Source organism: Amblyomma americanum, chromosome 1 (assembly GCF_052857255.1).
Source record: "Amblyomma americanum isolate KBUSLIRL-KWMA chromosome 1, ASM5285725v1, whole genome shotgun sequence".
Taxonomy (NCBI): Eukaryota; Metazoa; Arthropoda; class Arachnida; order Ixodida; family Ixodidae; genus Amblyomma; species Amblyomma americanum.
In genome coordinates, this window is record NC_135497.1 from 25,606,386 (window position 1) to 25,627,335 (window position 20,950).

At 47.1% G+C, this 20,950-nt stretch overlaps 1 pseudogene across 1 annotated transcript in view; it reads right to left on the bottom strand.

The window, feature by feature from the left end:
- LOC144122178 (uncharacterized) overlaps nucleotides 1-20,950 on the bottom strand; it is a 319,104-nt pseudogene that overhangs the window by 169,352 nt on the left and 128,802 nt on the right. The window lies entirely within an intron of this gene.

Here is a 20,950-nt window from a genome sequence, read left to right on the forward strand (position 1 = left end):
AACCAGGAAAACGCTGTCGCCAAGCGGAATATCAGAACCGAATAGGTAACGTTTCTTTTTTTTTTTGCGCTCAGTATCTGTGTGCGCGAGCCAGACGCATGGGTGAGGGCACGCAGATATTACGCGTCCTGTGAAAATTGGGAATTGCGTGCAAATCAGACGATGCAGGGCAAGGACGGACAAAGACGGTGCTGTGCAGTTCAAGGGCTTAAACTGCTTCTTCGCCACTGCCATTGAGAATTCTGTGTTAGAACCTGCTATATTAAGCATCGGACCCAAATTTGAGCTAATTCAGTTTTAAAAATACCTCAGCTCTAATTTATTAACTATAATTCTCGCTGAACAAGATGGAAATAATGCAAAGCCAATCAGACGTTTGGAAGACAAGTGTATCCGGCAGGAGCCAGGGTCAGGGGTGCGGGTCAAAGGTTGGAGGAACAACGTAAGATAAAGGCGACAACCATCCGCTTCCCGTTCAACGCGAACACGCCGCAATGTAAAAAAAAGTAAGGCGGGTAATTTAGAAGTTCACGCGTTTTATTATCTCCTGACATCACGTCCGGATAAGCGTCTTAGCCGTGCCCACAAGCAAAAGTATTTCGATTTTTAAAACCCATTCTACCGACGATGCGAAAACGACGCTATACACAGTTACGATAAGAAATTTTGGAGACGAAATTGAGCTTTAAATCAATCGTACATGGTGCTCGATTGATTGACCAAGCGTGGCTTAAAGCATACGCGACGACTTTAGCACATTTTGTGTCGACATTCTATACAATTAAATGATCAGACTAACACTGTTATAGGCATAAAAAGGTTGAGCGCACTCATTCTTCAACTGGAAGCAAATGACCACGCAAGCTTGCGTAGCACATGCTGTTCCAATCTAAAAAAGAGGAAGGCCTAACCAGAGCTTTTCTATCTGTCTTCCTACAGTGAAACAGCACTATGGAAGCCGCGCCTCGTGTTAGCAAACCAGGGGCCATATTCTCAAAGCACACCCCTATAGGTGGTCGAAATTTATCGCGGCCTGCAGTATACGACGCCTGTCATTTCCCGCGCGCAGCTTCGGGGCGTTACACCCCACAAGCCATACCATACCATACCATACCATACCATACCATACCATACCATACCATACCATACCATACCATACCATACCATACCATACCATGCCATCACCAAATCCAACCAAAAACCATACAGCACACACCATACCATACCGTAGCCATACCGCAGCATACCATACCATACGCACTGAACACGAGCCAACCGATAAGATGTCGGCATAAAATCATTCGTCCTCTAGCTCATTCTCTTTGGGGAATTCACTGTATTCCTTCAAAATTGCATAAATTGCTAAACATAGTGACTACCACAAGCTCAGCCAGAGAAGCGTACCTCTCGCTACGTATATCCTGGCATAGCCGAGCTAAGCCAACGCCAATTTTTTCTCCCTAAAAACCTTGCGCGGTTTTTAAATAGCAAGAATGGTTCTAACGCTTGCCTGCTTCGACAACCCGCGCAATCTGAGCCAATTCCACTCATTATTACGGCTTAATAGAGGTGACAAGCATATAGAGCTTTTTATGTGTGTAACACCGTCTTTATTACGGAAGATACTGAAGACGGCACAAAAAAAAACACAGACAAAGAAGGCACATGATAACTTCGGGACCGGCCGGCAACCTTCATGTGCCTCCCGACGTTTTCACATGCCTTCTTTGTCCCTGATCTCTTTTTTTTTTGCGCCATCTTCTGAATAATTTGCAGTTATGAACCAACTAGCCCGAACCAAAGCGTACCGTCTTAATGTCTAAATACCTGCGTCCATGCATTGCGCGTGCATTGAGCTGACGGCGGCGAATTGCTGTTGGCGCGGTCAGCGCGTCGCCACGCCTTAGAGCCAGCTTCAAAGATGGCGCGAGCAAGCAGAGTCGATTCAATGGCAGCGAGAGTTTTGCAGACCAAGAATGTGGGGCACGGGTTTCGATCTTTGAAGTTATCGAATAATACTGCGAAGCAAGGCAGCAGTGTGGGCTAGTTGGTTGTACACTTGGTGTGAATAACGCGCTACACACTAACAAAAACGACAGCTGGAACGGGGGACACAGGACAAGCGCGCACTAACAACTTAGATTTATTCCGGTACGAGGGTACATAAATGCATTTCATGCACATGCTCAAAACAATCAATTCATTGTCACCGGCTGTGTCGCACGCTCCTTCGTTTCTTGATTAGTTCTAACTTCTCACTTGATAACAACACCGAGGGTGTGCTTGCGCACTCGTCTTCACCGGCCTCCCATATCTCAAAGGCTTTCTTTATTTCTCTTTCTTTCTTGTCCATTGCCCAAGCTAAAATGTAGTCCGTTCCTTGCCCCTCATTGCGCAAATCACAAATGTTCACCTTACTTTGAACGGACTACAATTTTAGCTCGGGCAATGGACAAGAAATAAAGAGAAATACAAGAAGCCTTTGAGGTATGGGAGGCCGGTGAAGACGAGTGCGTAAGCACACCCTCGGTGTTGCTATCAAATGAGGAGTTACATCTAATCAAGAAAAGCAGGAGCGTGTGACACAGCCATTGGCAATGAATTGATTGTTTTCAGCATGTGCATGAAATGTATTTATGTATCCTCGTACCAGAATAAATCTCGGTTGTAAGTGCGCGCTTGTCCTGTGTACCCCGTTCCAGTTTGCGCTTTTGTTAGTGTGTAGCGCGTTATTCACACCAAAAATACTGAGAAAATCCCCAGTTTCCTTTTCCTTTGTTTTATTCAAGTTGTGGATGCATCTGTGTATGGGGAAAACATTTTTGTTTTTAAAGCAGCGATGTGCCTGTCCTAAGTAACGCTCAAAGCACCACTACTTAAATTCCAGCAGTGAGTTAAAATCGTGCTGTATAATCGGTGTCGCAACATCACCATGTATATACGCTTCATTTGCGTAAGCACTTAACGCATGCGCTAGGATGAAGGCCGAGAGATTTATTGTAAATGTAGAAAGAATAATCAGCGTTTCACTTTTATGCGTGTCTCAGGGACTTTTGGCTATAGCCTTTTGGAGCACGCCGCGATCCTTTGAAAGCCTTTTATGCGAAACGATGCCGAACTGAAGCGCACCCTTCGGATTTTCGATTTTCATTTTCTACAGCATGGGCGAAACTTCCCTGTTTTTGCTTCTTGTATCTATTTCTGAGACAAAGTTTTAAGTGTATGCGAAGTTGCAATGCTGTATCACATTCTGAGAGTGAGAAAGAGCTGTCGCCTCGGCTTACGAGCTTCGCGTTTTTTTTTTTGTGGTGCTGTCCGCACCATTTTGTGGAGGGCGTTTCCGCTGATATATATATATATATATATATATATATATATATATATATATATATATATATATATATATATATATATATATATATATATATGGGAATGAAACGTGCAACATGTGAAAGCTGCTTTCCGCGCCAGCATTTGGTCTCGCGCGCATCATCGTCTATAGGCTGAAAAAGAAAGAACGAAGCGAAAAGCAAAAAAAAACGAGGAATAAACAAAAATACTGTATCAATCCCCCTAGGCATATCAAGGGCCTTACACGACTTAATCGGATTACGAAGCGCTTGTAACATGCAGCTTAAGTCCACTTCAAGCTGCTTACCCGTCGAGGCAAAGTTCTCCGCTCGTGCCTCGAATGGGGACTTTATAGCGTCTCTTTCAATGCCACATACATTCAACCATGGTGGACTCGCGATGAAAAAAGCAGCGCTAACAGCTCGCCGCTCTTTTTGTGCCGAGTGCGTGCGTAGGCGCGCGGTTCGGCCTCTTGCCGCCCATGCTGCCGTTTCGACTTTACCGCCCGTCACAACGAGCAGCGACATCTCTCGGCTGCCACAATGCGCGGGCAATATACCTTGGCTTTGCTCCTCTGCGCAGCGCGTTCGAATCTCGCGCGCCGTAAAACCAGCGGAGCGAGAACATCGACTGGACGGCGGCGGTTTGTAAGCCGTGCTGTGTTTTATGAACAGGCGCGTACAGCCGGCTGCCAAAGGACGATCGCTCGGCTGGGGTTCTGTATGGGGGCGGGGCTAACGATTGGACGGCAAGACCGCTGGGAAACGCAGGCAGTGACAGTTTTACAACGCGGCCAATTTCCGCATTGCTAGGTCAAAGCACGTGACACCGTCTGCTTGCCTCCTCCTCCACATATGCTGTCCCCTCTGCTAGATCTTGTCTGCCGTCAATGATGAAAGAGAAAACTGCACCGAATGGGGCTGCCCGAGTCTCTTTCCCAATGAAAGCGTACGGGTTGTTTTCCTCGTCACTCTGCGAGAATTCATTCTCAAAAAGCCTCCTGGCCACATCTTGTTCCATCAGTGGTTTGTGGCCTTACCACACTCCTCTTCGAGCTTTACATTCTATCTGAATTGTTCGCACATTGCTGAACGTTTTCTTTGCTTCCAGTGTTTCAGGGGGTGTACAGAGATCTGAATCCCGTAAGCAGGTACGTACATAAAAATAAAGAGAAAAGGGGGGGGGGGGTTGAGCTAAGGAGCTTGAAGACTGCTCGTCTACAAGTTTGTATCATCTGCGGATACGACCATTTTATATACTGAACTCTTCCTTTGGGGAACAGCACGGAGACCCGTCTGGAAGACGCCGAATTCGACAGAAAAAGAAACGCGGATGTGTTTCAGGCGCCATTAAAGGCTTGCGCACTGCGCCCATTTTCTCGGCGTCTGGATTAAATTGACCGTGACTCGCCTTCCGCTTTTTATTCCCTGTACTGGTTGTGCTGCAAGGCACACCGACGGTGAAAATAAACGAAATTAAACAAAAAAGCGAGGCAATCTTTTAATGAGACGATAGGAAGACAGCGTGATTTAGGGCGTATTGCGAGAAACACGGCACTTGCTTTTCTCCCGTATGAACGCTTTTTTTGTTTCGCTTCGGCTGTGTCGTTTCTTTACGCATTTCAAAGCTTCGAGAAAAGAGTCAATGGGGACTTTCATTCAGAAAGGCTTACGTGCGCAAGCTCTTTCGTTCGCGGTATACTGACAAAGCAAAACAATGCTGTTGGCGGGTATTGGAGCAATGAGCTAACCGATCATGAAACATGAAGTCGTAATTGTATCACTGCAAAAAATAAACAAATAAAATCGAATGCCAGTGTCATCTGGCGGCGTGAACTAGTGGGACTGAAGTGCGCGTTGTAACAGGCACATGCGGTTGCTTTTGTTTCCGTGCAGGTTGCTTACGAAAACCATTTGTGCAAATTCTTGCATTCAACAAAAAATAGTGATTTTAATGCCATTAAATGTCTGTACCCGTGCCCCTCAAGGAGAATTATTCGAAATTTCCGGGTCCTTTAAGAGGAGCGTTCTTGGGTGAAACGTTGAAGGGCGATTTGTTTCCTTGTGACTGTAAAGTGGGACGTCATATCTACTTTCAAACGCAATTTCTTTTTTTTAATTGTTAGAATAATGCGTGAACACCATTTTTGGGGACGCTTTAAAGACGTTTTTTTTTCCACTTTAAAGTCGTCGTGTAGTTGTGATGGTTGATGAGAAATTCGCAGGGAAGCTTATGCGACTGCATCAATGAAGTTGCATTTTTGACAGCCAGTAAGGCTCGAAGAAATCAGTGTCGAATGTGTTCTCAGGTTATTCCTTCCGTCTTTCTCTGCCCTTCTTCACACAGACGCTCTCTACCTGCCTCTCTGCGTGATCAGCGCTTCAGGCAATTGCAAAACGAAAATTGTTGCCTCGAGATGGCAACCTAGATATGCTCCCCCGGACGATTCCTTACGTGGCGAATAGGCTTTCCGGAGAAAGCTTTATCATTTCTCAAAACTTCATAAAAGCAGGTAGTGCTTAAAATGACGCAAGTGCTCAACATGCGCAGCCTCACGCTACTCGAATAGGTTTTCTGATTGAAAGGAGAGCATAAAAATAAAAAGGAGACTAAAAGCGCACACCAGAAGCGTCTTTCGCTAGTTTGAAAGGCGGCATAAGGCCCTTCACCTTGTGCGAGCCTCTTAAACGCGGTCGATGCCTTTCTGAGATTCCTAGAAGCAACCCCGCATTTCAGCCTTCATTTTGACTCCGATGTCAAAAAGCCATGCCTCAAAATTCTGAGAGAGAGAGAGAGAAAGAAACGCCCCCGCAGCATGAGAATCTAGCTTATCGGCATTTCCGGTGAAGTGTCGAAACGACAGCGCCTCCTCTGCTGTTCAGGCGCCGTTACCGACAGCGCATTGGCGCCTGTGTCGCGGCGAATCAGCTGTTCCACGCCGCCGAACACTGCAGCTCCGATTCGTACGCCAGCTCTTGTTTCTTGTCGCACCTTCCGATGCGTCATGGCGCAAAGAGGGGTTTCTCCACGCCCTTCGTGTGATTAAGAATAACAACGACGATCATCATCATCATCATCATCATCATCATCATCATCATCATCATCATCATCATCATCATCATCATCATCATCATCATCATCATCATCATCATCATCATCAGCCTGAGTACGTGTACTGTAGGACATGCTAAGGCATATCTCCAATTACCCTGTCCTGTGCCAGCTGCGGCCACCTCTTCTCCGCAATCTTAGTTATCTCTACCGCCCACCTAACTTTCTGCCGCCCTCTACTACGCTTGTCTTCTCTTGGTATCTATTTCGTTACCCTTAACGATCAGCGGCTATCTTGCCTTCGCATATGATGCGAAGGCAAGCCCAAGCCCATTTCTTTTTCCAGATTTCGACTAAGATTTCATCAACGCGCGTTTGTTCCCTCACCCACTATGCCCTCTTGCTGTCCCATAATGTTACACCTATCATTTTCCTTTCCATAGCTAGCTGCGTTGTCCTCAATTTAAGTTGAAGCCGCTGGTTTCTGCCCCATAGGTGAGTTCCGGTGATATATATATATATATATATATATATATATATATATATATATATATATATATATATATATATATATATATATATATATATATATATATATATATATATATATATATATATAGCTGTTATATACTTTTCTCGTGAGGGATATTGGTAACCTGCCACCTGCCATTTATGATCCGAGAGAACCTGCCAAATGTGCTCCACACCATTCCTTTTCTACTAATGTCACCCTCGTGATCCGGATCTGCAGTTACTACCTGATCTAAGTAGACGTGTCCCCTCACCACTTCCAGCGCCTTGCTACCAACCGCATACTGCTGTACCCTTGCGAGACTATTAATCATTACTATGGTTTTCTGCATATTAATTTTAGACCCCCCGTTCTGCTCTGCTTGTCTAACTCATTGATAATGATTTGCAGCACATCTCCTAAGTGACCTAGCAAGGCAATGTCATCAGCGAATCGCAGATTACTAAGGTATTCTTCATTAACTGTTATCCCCAACTGTTCCCAATACAGACCCCCGAATACGTCCTGTAAAGAGGCGGTGAATAGCTTCGTAGAGATCGTGTCCCCTTGGCTGACGCCCTTCCTTATAGGAATTTTATTGCTGAAATTATGGACGACTACGGTGGCTGTGCAGCCGTTATAGATATCTTCCAATATTTTTACGTAAGGTTCATTTACAATCTGATTCCATACTACCTGCATGACTGCTGATGTTCCGACTGATTCAAATGATTCATGCAATCTACGAAGGCTATATAGAGAGTTTGTTTATATTCTGCGCATTTCTTTATCACCTGACTGATTATATGAATATGGTCTATTGTCGAGTAGCCTTTACGAAAGCCTGCCTGATCATCTGGTAAATACTTTGTAGGTGACGGAGAGTAAGCTGATCAGCCTGTTATTCTCCAAGTCCTTGACGTCCCCTTATTATGAATTAAGACCATATAAGCGTTCTTCCAAGCTTCCAGTACGCCCGAGAACATAGGACATTGAATATATAGGGTGACTAGTTTTTATAGCACAATTTTCCCATCGTCCTTCAACAGATCTGCTGTTATCTAATCCTCACCATCAGCTTCCCTCCTTTGCATTGCTCCTAAGGCTTTTGTTTACATCCACTCGTTTCTGGCGGGATGTTGCACTGCTGTGCGTTACTACCTCTCTCATTAACGTTCTGATTACAGTGGCTGCTGTATAGATTTGTGTAGAACTCTTCGGCTACATTAACTATCTTATCAGTTATTGGTAATGATATTGACTTTTTTTGTCGCTTAACGAAAACATCTTATTTTTGCCGACGCTTAGTTTCCTCTTTACCTCTTTTAGGATACGTCCGTTCTTCAAAGCATGCTCGATTCTCTCCACATCAAACTTCTTTATGTCTGTTACCTTGCTCTTATTGATTATCTTTGACAGCTCTAAAAGTTCTATTCTTTCTGTGGGGCTAGAGACTTTCATGCTTTTGTGTTTCTTGATTAGATGTTTTTTCTCCTGATAGAGCTTGTCCGTATCGGTATCCTGTCTAACCACCTACTTTTACTGCGCACTCCGTAGCGACAGCTGTGAGATAATCGTTAATAGCTTAAACATTAATGTCATCATCCTCAGATGAAGCCGAATATGTGTTCTGCAGCGAGACCTTTTATTTATTTACTTTCCCCCTGCCTGCTAACCCGTTGGTGGGCTTCTGCTTCACTAGTTTCTTCCGTTTCCTCTTCAAGTTTAGGCTAATTCGAGACCTTACCATCCTGTGGTCGCTACAACAAATCTTCAGAAAACGATCCAGTTACCTATGGAGAATGAAGTCTGCCCCAATAGCCTACGTTTTGCAACATCTATTTACGCCAGGCTGCCACCCACGTGGTTTGCTGTGTCGGTGGAGTGCACACCAGCGGATGCTTCTATTCCTTCAGCATTGCCATACTTCCTGGTGTGGCAGCGTTGTCCTGATTACATGACTTCCTTCAAATCTTCTGTCGCATGTTAAAAGGCGGCCGGGGCACAACACTCACGTTCATTTTATTCATTCCTTTTCCTGCAGACTCTACGCGCGGAATGGCTTCCAATTTGATATAAAGTGGGCTTTGGGCGGACATTTCCGACATAATATATATATATATATATATATATATATATATATATATATATATATATATATATATATATATATATATATATATATATATATATATATATATATATATATATATATATATATATATATATATATATATATATATATATATATATATATATATATATATATATATATATATATATATATCACTGACTTGTCTGAATGGCGTTTTATATTTTTTATTGTATTATTTCAGTCATCGACTCTCCTCGGTAATGCCGCTAAATAAATAAATAAATAAATTCAGTGCAGTCATGACGTGGTTGTTTCTCGATTGCTTCAAATAAATCGATTTCTTTAGTGTCATACTCCCACAAAAAGCTGCGACTTTGCATTGAACACAACTATGTACAAAACGCCTCAAATGGATAAGATGACTAGACGAAAGCACGGTAAGTACTCTGATTTCCAACCGCATTACAGCTGCGGCAATGGCGCGCTTTTTACGAACTACGGAGAAAAAAAAATCAGAGGCAAATTTCATCATTCTCACACGTGCAGAGATTGCATTCAAGAGAAGAATTAAGTAAAACAAATATATTGAATTTCGCGTTAATCTCACAAGCGGGGACACGCGCAAACGGCAACGAATTAACGACACCCTGCCAATATTTCGGCACTTGGCGGGCGTCAGCAATCGGAGAAAAAGGGGCCATCGCTTTCCTCCGCAAATTCCGCGGATGCAATTTTCCTGTGCGCCGCAAGCAGCTTTACGCAAAACGACCGAGAAATCGAAGGAGCGAAGAGAGCCGGCGTGGAAGTGAGATCTCTGAGGGAAAATGACGTATTCAGTTGCACAAAGGCTCGGACCACCGTTGTTGCCCGAGGGAAACGGGCACGCAGATTCGTTCCGCGGTTTCTCCCTTACAGGCCTCGACCCGGCAGTCATCACGCACGCGCGCACGCACGCACGCACGCACGCATGGGCTTGATACATCGACTGGGATAGGCGCGCGCCGGAAATCACAAAGCGCACTGCTTTCAGGAAGGCAGCTGTCAAGGGTTGCGGGATAACGGAAGCGGCGGCGCCTCCGGAAATGTAGAAGCAGGGACACTAATTCCTCCTCCTGCTTTTTCTCTGAGACAGCGTTCTTCGACTCCCGTGCCGCATTAAATTGCACAGTCGCGCTTGGATTTGTCATGGAGCGAAATATGAGAGAAGCGATAGAAAAACAGTAGAGGAAAGGAGAGTGAGGGAGATAGAGCGCAAGAGAATTGACCACAGCATGAGCGTTTCTTCCTGAAACAGCCCTGCTCTGGTTGGACTGTTTGTCACGTAGACTAACGTCGCTTTCGTGTCGCTTTCCCTGTGCAATCGGCACGCATCAACCTAATATAAGTCACTGTCCAAGCCGAAAGTGGGGCGTATCTCAGCCCACCGGACGACACTGCAGACGATGCCGCTCTTCCGCCCCCTTTCGGCCACCAATAGAGCAACTTTATGATGAAAATGAAACCAGTGGATGAAAATGATGGAAGGAAAACCGGGAGGAAGAAATCGACAGAGCGAGGCTCGTTTTAAACTTGAGGAGCATGCTGAGAGAGATGCGTTGGCGGCTGGCTCGTCGGGGAGAGAATAAAAAGAAATCGAAACAAGAATGCTTCGCTCGCTGGATTAGATGCGTATAACTGAAGGATTGATTTTGTTCATGTCTTGCATCTCTTTTGCCTTCGAATTGGCAACGCGTTTACAACCAGCAAAAAATAAATGAACTCGCACCGCTTATTTTTCTGCAATTTCATTAAAATAACAAGAACAAAAAGGATTCGCGTTATTCTCGAGGCTTTGTAATAGCGCAGTTGCATGGCGGAAATGTTGGCATATATTCGCTAAGCTTCGAAATTTCTGCGCATTACAGATATTTCACGTACCTAAATGGGCCCTGAATGTCAGAATCAAGCGGAGACATTGAAGATGAAGATGTGTGACGGGATAGTTTCGTGTAGTTATATTACTGCGATTAATTATCTGGCAAGGCAGCTTGTTTTATTAATCATTTCAGACACTCTCAGCGTAGTCGATTTCCATTCCACAGTTCTATTTTCTTGAAAGCAGAACGAAGAGAATATTGTGCCGCACTTATATATATATATATATATATATATATATATATATATATATATATATATATATATATATATATATATATATATATATATATATATATATATATATATATATGAACGCGATATTCGGAGGTCGTGGGTTCGGACCCACCGGCGGCATGGTTGTTTTTTCTGCTGTTTTATGTCATTTTCTTTAAAAAAACTAATTGACTGGCACTAGATATTAAAAAAAAACAGAAACATTCCCCTATGCACCTTGGTTTCGGTGACTGTTCGCTTCCTTTATATATATATATATATATATATATATATATATATATATATATATATATATATATATATATATATATATATATATATATATATATATATATATATATATATATATATATATATATAGTTGACGAGCGACTGCGGATTACGTTCTTTCAGTTTCGTCGAAAATCCAACTCGGAACCTGTAAACAAGTCCAATATTGTTTGAGCTACGACGTTCGCGTGACGACAACATCGTCAGAACCAATGCTGCGGGGGTTAGTTTACGCGCTCCCATCGCCGGTCCGTCTTTTTTTTTTTTTGCTGCCACAAAGCTCCGGCGGCCGTGGCGATCTCGATGGATTAATGGTGGAGCCCCAGCTCGCCAGGCGCAGTCACTTCTTGCTGTCGCTGCCGAGGCTCCGTAGCCTCTCGGCAATAGGGTATGTTTCCTCCCCCGCTGCCGCGAGAGTGGCGATGGGGAACGAGAGGGCCAGAGCGGCTAATTGCAGGTGGCAAAGACGTTTCCGGAAACAACGCAGCAGATGTTGTGCCCGCGTCGATTGCAGGCCGCTAATTGGTGTGCGCGGTGAGTGTCCTGAACGGCGCTCCCCGCCCGCGCCTTGCCTCTTGCGACCTGGCTCGCCTCTCGACAGACGCGGGGAGAAATGTTGGCTTCGGCACTTGTTTAAGAGCGCTCGAAGGTTGTGTGAGCGACCGCACTTGCTTCACGTAGCCTCAGGCGAGCCATACGAAGGACCTGGTCCCTGCTTAGCCTCTTGTTTTTAAATGTTTAGCATGTACAGAAGCAACCCGCAGGCACTTTCGTGCCAGTGTTAGTCGGGAGACATGCCGCTGCTTTCGTGGATGATGTTGCCGTTACAACTCCGATTCATTCAGTGCACGCCGTGGTTAATGCATGTTCTGATCTAAGCATATATGCGTAAGCATGATATTATGTGCTATACGGTGCATGTATTACGGACTACTGTATGATTCGCTACAAGACCGATCCATAGACGTGCGCTTGGGTTCACAGCTCCGAGGAACGAGTGGCGTCGGAGAGTAGGAACCTGGACATTGAGGCGGTGGGTACTGCAAACGTTTTGAGAATTCCACGACATTCAAGGATTCAAGCTATACAGGCTGCAAGCAAAGCATGCCAAGTTCTTTTGGGCTAGCATTCAAAATAACAAGAATATCGAATGAATTTTTGGCTTCACTTCATAGCAATACTGCAGTGCGGAGAAGCTCTAAATGACGTCAGGGACGGTAAGACATCTTATTTCCGTTGCATTCGCCCGCACCTTTTCCTCCGCCTTCGGATGCCACCACACAACGCTTCACACTCTTTGTATTCGGTGGCGTTGGTTTTTCTCCCTTTGAAGCAAATGTTTCTGGGTTGAGAATGTACCAGCACCGTACGTGACGTCATTATGCGACCCCCCCCCCCCCCTCCCCCCTCGGCACTTTGCCTGCAGGCTTTACGCATTCAACCCATTTAAGCTCTTCGAAATCTGAAATCTCTGCAGTTGCCCTCTAGCCGTAAGAAATACGGGGTTACCTGCACATGCTACTCGCCTTTAGTTCGGCAGACTGGAGCAGGTGTAAAATGCTACCCTTGTGTTCGGCCGCCTAGATCGCGCGCAGATACCAGGGACACACTGTCTCGCTAACCGCTGCATGGTGTGTGTTGCAGCTATGTTAACGGAGATCGCTGTAGCGGCATACAGAACCGTGACGCGTTTAAATGATAAAAAAACACATTCAGCCTGAACTCTATCGGGAGTACATGACGGAAGCCAAGTCACCAAAACCAAGGAGCATAGGGGATGTTTTTTTGTTTGTTTCTCACTTCACTTTCAGTTGCTTCCCTTTTATTTCATTTTTTTTGGGTGAGAGGGATGCATTGCCGCATTTATTTTTTCTCTTGCTTCGCTCGTGTCTTCCTCATAATTTCCTTTCAACGGCCAATCGGAGTCGCTGCATCTACTCTACCGCCCCCCCCCCCCCCCCTCCTTCAACTCCCACTATCCCTCTTCATTGCAAAGATTACTTCCGCTAATTGGGCACCACGTATCAGGCGTGTAGCAAAAGCTCTCTGCTAAATGGCTTGGAGGTTTGCAAAACAAAACAAAAAATCTCAGCGGTACAATAGGAGGTTCATCGTTGCTCTATGAATCTTCTGCTTCGAATGTCTGCGAGAAAAATGGGAGCGCAGAATTATTTTCTTACAAGGCAATTCTTGGTAGGCTGATAAAAAATTTCCAATTCTCCTGAGTGTATTACGGCTCACATATCTTGCGTAGTTTGCTACTTGAGTAATCCCTCTTTTATGGCAGCTTACCGTGATGACAAATACATTCTGCGTAAATACGGACGTTAAACGACTGGAAAGAATAAACTCGAAAGTGGGGGGGGGGGGGGGGGAGCAACTCCTTTCGTCTTTCGAGTGAGGCCATGAGAAATGACGCGGCGTTGCAGGCAGCCCAGCCTGAGCCCCCTTTGTACACTCGGGTGTTTCCGCAAGTTAGCGAATAGCTCCGTTTCCCGCCCTGAAATTTGTAGAGGTGAAACTTCAACTCGATTAATTTTTCACGGCGTGCTCACGTCACTATATCACGACAGAAATACAAAAAAGGGGCACACCAAAGCTTGGCGCCTTTCGTCTGTTCCTGCTGTAAATAAAAATGAACCAAGAGGCCGCCGTAACCGACCCAACATCGCTCAACAGACTCCGACCGCAAGTATAGGTTAAACAAAAATAATCAAAAAGCCACAAGTTTTAGTGGGATGCGGAAATTGAGAGAAACGTACTCCGGGCGGTTGGGAAAAGCTGCCAGCGCGCAGATTGTAACGAAGTGCTGTTAGAGCGTACGTGTGTGCTTACCTCTTCGAGGGGTTCTTGTGCCGTATATATATTGGCGCGGCACGGCTCGCACCGAGCCGGTGGCCGGTTTATTCGGCGCCCCGAAGACATCAGTTTTTGGGGCCGAACTCTAGGTTCCTTGGCCCGCCCTGCGCATCCCTTCCGGTAATCTTGTTGCCAAAGTGTATGATTCATTCTGACGTCAGGCATCAATTCTGCGCGGCCCGGGCGTGCCCGCTGCCGGAGAACTAAAAACCAAAAATGGCGACAGAGCGAGGCAGTGGATAGCATTAGAAACATAGGGGACGCCGAGGAAGCAGCTTCTCTCGTTTTCGAATTCCGCCGTTTGTTTCTCTCCCCCACTTTCCGTACGCTCGTGCTTCGCTCTTGTATTTCTTGCGGCTGCCTTATACCTTGACTGGCGAGAAAACTCCGCAATTCGGGACGAAGGAAAGTGCATTCTGCCCATGGACCTATATGTAACAGTGAATGCCACTACGTTGCGTAACAAGTTCGGGGTCCCATAGAAGCCGCGCACTTTTTCTTACAGATTTTTTTTTCTGTCATGCTCGGTGTCAGAACCTCTCCGGTCGACTTTTGTTTGCTCTCTCTGCGATCCCTGAGGCGATACAGCAGCGCATTTCGCACTTGTTGAGATCACTTGCCAGGATGAATGGCGCATTCATGTAGTGCCGTGAAGCGCGCGCATATCATTTTGTGCACATACCCTGGGGGCACGTCATGCAGGAGAAGTAGAAATGCCGATGGCCTGCCTGAAATAGGCGCCGTAAAAATAGAATGCACTTGGAGCACTTAGAAGGCAGGATGCTTCGCTTACAGTCGCACTCAGTACAGCCCACAAAGCGTCGCCGGTGTCCGTTCTGCAGGTTGCGTTTCTTATACCAACTCCATTGGCTGCGAAACGCACCCATACGAACACACTGCAGGGAGCCCTGCTGTTTAGAATGGCCACTAAATGGACAGGTTCTCGGCACTGCTTCACTTGGGCTGCGTCGTCAGAGGCGCTCCGCTTACGCACTGTGGGTTGCAGACGGCCATTGTGGTTTGTGATATTATTCATTAGCTCCCAAGTAACAAAAAAAGAGGATAGCGACGAGTTCTAAATGGCCAGCAGGAGTTTGCATACGTTAGAATGAAGCTCTTCTGTGATCTTGCCGCGTCAGACTTGTCTAATTCTCCCTCGACCTCTGTCACTGGCATGCTCTCTTCAGGCTATAGCGAATAAAAAAAGATTGCAGACTGCAAATTCTTAATTTCCTTCGTTTGGTTTGAAGGAATCAGAATTCGTTAATTCGCTAACGTCCCTGATCAAATAACCTCTTAAAAATTATCTAGCTCTTTGGGAGAGGTGTGACCTCTGGCTCATGACTCTTAACCCAACTGACTGCAAGACTGTCTCATTCCATCGATACCTTGTTGTCGCAATTTTTCGAAGCGCATTACTACACCGCCGTAGAACGCGCGATCATGTATGATATCTTGGTGTTGCACTGTGTGACAATATTTGCTCGCGCACGCACATGCTGCCATATTATTGCTCAACAGATCCTCGGCTTACTTGCGACGTTACTCAAACCACGCATCTCCTCACTTCAGACTTCTAGCATATAAATATTTTGCCAGATCTAAGCTCGAAAACGCTTCGCTAGTCTGAAATCTTCATCTGAGATATCTCGGCAGTGCACTCAAAGTCGTTCAAAAACCGCACCACGAGGTTCATTCACTCGTCAGATTTTATAGCGATAGCTTAACCTCTTTAAAAATAGAATCCTGTATTTTCCACATTTTTATTTACGCTGCCGCTTTAGCCTTTGTTTCACAGTCTTTCTTCATGCGTAGTGCATCGCTAGCCCCCCCTACACACACACACACACACACACACACCGCCTGCACGCATACGACACGGCACTGCCCTCCGTTTCAGATTTCAGGGCACTCGTCCACGTGCCCGCATTACTAAATTTGTCGAATGGGCTGCGGTGGCGCTGTGGTTCCGATGCTCGGCTACTGACCCGAAAGACGCGTGTGCTATCCCGGCCGCGGCAGTCGCATTCCAATTGAAGTGAAACTCTAGAGGCCCGTGTGCTGTGCGATGTCAGTGCAGTTAAATAACCCTAGGTGGTCGAAATTATCCGGAGAGTCCCACTATGGCGTCCCTCATAGTCTGGGTCGTTTTGGGACGTTAAACCTTATAAACCAAACCACGTTTACCGAATTACCCTTATTCTGTACAGCAGCCTACTTGAATGACCTTTCCCATGAAGACGCTTCCATATATGCCTTTTGACCGCAGCGGTGGCCAAGTGGTTGAGCATCCGCCTCGCATGCGGGAGGTGCGGGGTTCGATCCCTAGTGCCGCCGGGTACCCAACAGTTATAAAATGGGTACAAGCTTTCCCCTGGTCTGGTGCTCGGCTTATTTAGGGTGGAATGCTTGGGAAATGGGTCTTTGACCCCACCTTGAGAAATCGAAAATACCTTGTGCCATGGCGCTCTTTGGCCATAGATGCCCTTGTACAACAAAAATTCATAATAATAATAATAATAATCATCCATATTTGTTCTTTTACGTTTTCGAAGAGATTAAGATATTATTCGGCACAATAACGTTTCTATAAAGCTGCATTTGCGATTGCAGACTACCACTTATGCAATACCCTCTGCGGGGGTTCTTTTACGCAGTGGAGTTCTGTGCATGAAGCGAAGCGGGAAGGTTTGAAGCGAAATTGAAAGACAGAGGAAGAACATTGGACATTTAGGGGCGTTGCGACAAGCTCGCAGATTCCTCGGAGGCAGCTAGGGCAGGGCGGCTTATATAAACTGCTTCCCCGACCCCAGCATGAAGAGATGCCCACCGGAAATGTCAGGCATCTGCGTGTTTTATTTAATACTTTCCATGTCGGAACCATTCGGGTAGTACTGACGTACGCCTGCCACACATTTTTACGTAAGAGTGGATGTTTTGAGGAATTGCCTTAACGTGTATTAAAAAAACTGAACGTCATACTGTCTCAGGGCACAGGGAAAAAAAATCCTCATCATCGCGGTCCACTTAGCCGCCTATTGGACGGCGCGTGGTGACACACCTGCGAACCGCGTCTGCTAACGTGTAGGTCCGGCCACTTTCTTTGGAATCGCCTTCCAGGCGCATTGCTTTCCAAGCAAGGAGCGCAGCCCCCGACACCGGAATTTGTCAGTGGGCGGCGGGCACGTTGCAGGAAGTAATAATTCTTCGCACGCTTCGCGTCCTGCAGCACCACGCTGGCTCGCAGCGAGAGCAATAACAGCAGAATTTCTCCGGACCAATTTTGGACAGAGCCGAATTGCCAGCGATGGATCCGATGCGTCATTGCGCAACTGTCGCCATGCATCGCCGTTTTTTTTTCGCTTTTTGTTTTCCTCTTTGCGTTTCCGCTGGCTTTGCGGAAAGCATGATTTGCGACGACGTCCGCATGAACACTTAACCATACCAGCCACTGGAGTTTCGCGTTCCTTTCCCTTAGTGGATCATTATGCCGGCACTTCAATCTTGTTTCTTGGTGGAGCGCGGCATGACGTCATTGCAAGCGCCGCATAATGTCGACGCTTCGTTGCAAAAAACGACGCGTGTATATTCACTTGCCAACTCTGAAAGCATCACTGCTGGACTAAACATTTGCAACAACTGCAGTTATGGCATATTTCAGCGAGGTCACTCGTGGTCCTTTCGTTTTATTTTGCTCCGCTATGCTACACTCGCTTTCGCTTGCTTTCCCGTACAGGGAACAGAACAAACCATGGACTGTCTTGCCCGGCCGCGACGTTGGATGATGTCGCGCATAAACATGACAGCCCCCCTTGTCAGGCGTACGTAACTTTCTTTTAATGTCACGTAACTTTCTTCGCCTAAATCGGCGCACAGGCAGTGCCTACGCGCCTAGTAGAATACAGAGGGCTGGACGAGTGCAGCTAACTCCAGGTTAATCCCTAGCGTGAGCCAACCAAACACTTCTGCAGACCACCGCCGTGGACATCGGGTCCCACTGACGAGCTTGATTGATCGCCGCGGATGTTTTGGGGGTCGCCGGGTTCCGGCACCGGCGGCACGTAGCGGGCAATCAGATCGCCTGGCGATGATCACCGGGACGAGAGCGCGACCCGCAAGACTAGGACGACAAGGGTCGGATATAGGCGCCTGGCACCGCGCGGCTGCTCAAGCCGTCTCCTCGGGACATCAAAGCAACAGGCCCCGGGAATTACGGAGCCCCGTTACCGCGGAGCGCTGGGAGCAAATCACGGACGGCACCGGGGAAGAACTATCGGCGCACCGGCCACAGGAAGAGGCGCATCGGAAGGGCTCGCGTTCGGACGGCCGGCTTGGGATAGACGTCGCAAGGCATCGGCGCGGCGCTCCCCCCGGGATGGAGGGGGAGGGGAGGGGGGATAGCGTATGGCGGGGACCCGTCACGCTGCGTGGCCGTGCGCCTGGTTGGTTCTGCGGTCCCGCGCGTGCGCGCTGTGGCCGGACACAGCATCCTCCGCACGCGGCCCACTGGAGGATCGTTTGGCGATCTCCCATTCGCCGCGTATGTACATGGCAGCGCAAAGGGGATAGAGGGAAAGAAAAGAGAATCAAGGCGCTCAAGCGGTGCTTCCGCTGACAATCAAGGCAAACGATGAAGGAATCTATGCCAGAAGACTGTAGCAGAATGAGCTGGGCATAGCGAGCAGCCGAAAGGTGATATGTGGAAACGTCTTATAACAAAACGTCACAAAGATTACATCGGGCGCGTTTGTCTTTAACTTGTCTAAGCCCGCATTAAGTATTCCTGTGTTTTCCTCTCTTGCGCATTCGCCTTCTATAAAGTCCGCATTTTGTTACAGAAGCTGAGTGCTGCCTATCATAATGTGCACTTTTGTTTCACTGACAGGCCACTTTTCATTGAAATTTTGGCGCATAGTGTTAAGGAACTTGTGTAGCAGAAAATCCGGCGTCGTCGTCGGAGTCGTTGAGCGTGAGGGAAAAATCCACGAAAACCCCCCAGAAAAGCAACCTATAGAAGGCAGGTGGGCCACCTAGGTCACGTGATCTTGTGACGTCATCACAACCTGCTCACCGGATTATGAGCAAACTGCGCACCGTGGCAGGTGGCAGTGAAATTAATGAATGATCGGGAGAGGTTGCCCAGGAAGAGCAACCTGGGTAGCCCAAGCCGCACCGGTGGCAGCACCTTCCATCGCAGGACAGTGGCACATCACTCAACCGCTTCAACACTGCGCCTGGAGTGGTATATGGGGACCCCCAGGGATCTATGAATGTTAAGTAGAGAATGACCAATTCTGCATATATGGGCATTAACTCACTCATACCCTAAAGGCGGAGCTTAAGTGTCGCTTCCAGTTTTTTTCTACATATTGTCACGTAGTGGTGACGGCAGTCGAAGCAGCGATGAAGACGGGCGAAAGGGTCTTCTAAAAGAACTGTTTATTGGGCTGACTTGCACCCAAAATGGACTGAATCACTCGGCGGCGGCGAAGCGACAAGCGTGCTCGGCGGTCGTCGAACAGAATGCCCGCCGCTGTCGGCCGAGCTCAATTTAAAGCTGATAGCGAACATTCGAGATAAAGGGCGCAAAGTTACTAGAACATTCCGGAACAACGTAGAGTCAGCTTTGCCTGGCTGCGATCAATCCAGATAAATCTAGTCGCGTCTTGCGTCGCAAACAAAGCGATAAGGTGGTGTCGCGGCAGATTTGAAAAACGATCAAACACCGCAAATATTGGCGGCATTACTCCCCTCTCAAAGAAGCATCGACCCGATGCATTAAAACAAATAATGCGACTAGTAAGGGAAAAAAACAGATCTTGCGAAAATAGAGCATGGAAATGCAGCGGCTTTTAGCGCGCATAATACGGCTTCAGACGGACTACATGGACAACTTCTGGTCGTACGCGGCGTCGCTGGGATGCAGTCATTGCGTCAGGGATGACTTCATAATCCAGTTCACCCAGCCGACGAAGAACCTTGTACGGGCCGAAATAGCGGCGCAAAAGCTTTTCACTCAATCCACGGCGGCGAATGGGCGTCCACACCCAGACTTGGTCTCCTGGCTTGTATTCCGCGTTGCGTCTTCGTAGGTTGTAGCGTCTGGCGTCGGACCGCTGCTGATCTTTGATCCGTAATCGGGCAAGCCTTCGAGCTTCTTCTGCGCGTTGAAGGTAGGCGGCAACGTCGACGTTCTCTTCTTCTGTAACGTTGGGCAGCATGACGTCTAGCGTGGTCGTGGCCTCCCTGCCATGGACGAGCCTAAAAGGCGTCATCTGGGTGGTCTCCTGCACTGCGGTGTTGTAGGCGAAGACGACGTAAGGCAGGATGACATCCCAGGTTTTATGTTCGGCATCGACATACATAGCGAGCATATCGGCGATGGTTTTGTTCAGGCGCTCGGTCAGTCCGTTGGTCTGCGGATGGTATGCAGTTGTCCTCCGGTGGCTGGTTTGGCTGTAGCGCAGGATGGCTTGCGTGAGTTCCGCCGTAAATGCTGTTCCTCTGTCCGTGATGAGCACATCGGGGGCGCCGTGTCGAAGAAGAATGCACTCCACGAAAAATTTGGCCACTTCTGCTGCTGTTCCGTTCGGTAGGGCTTTCGCCTCGGCGTAGCGGGTCAGGTAGTCGGTCGCTATGATGATCCACTTATTTCCAGATGT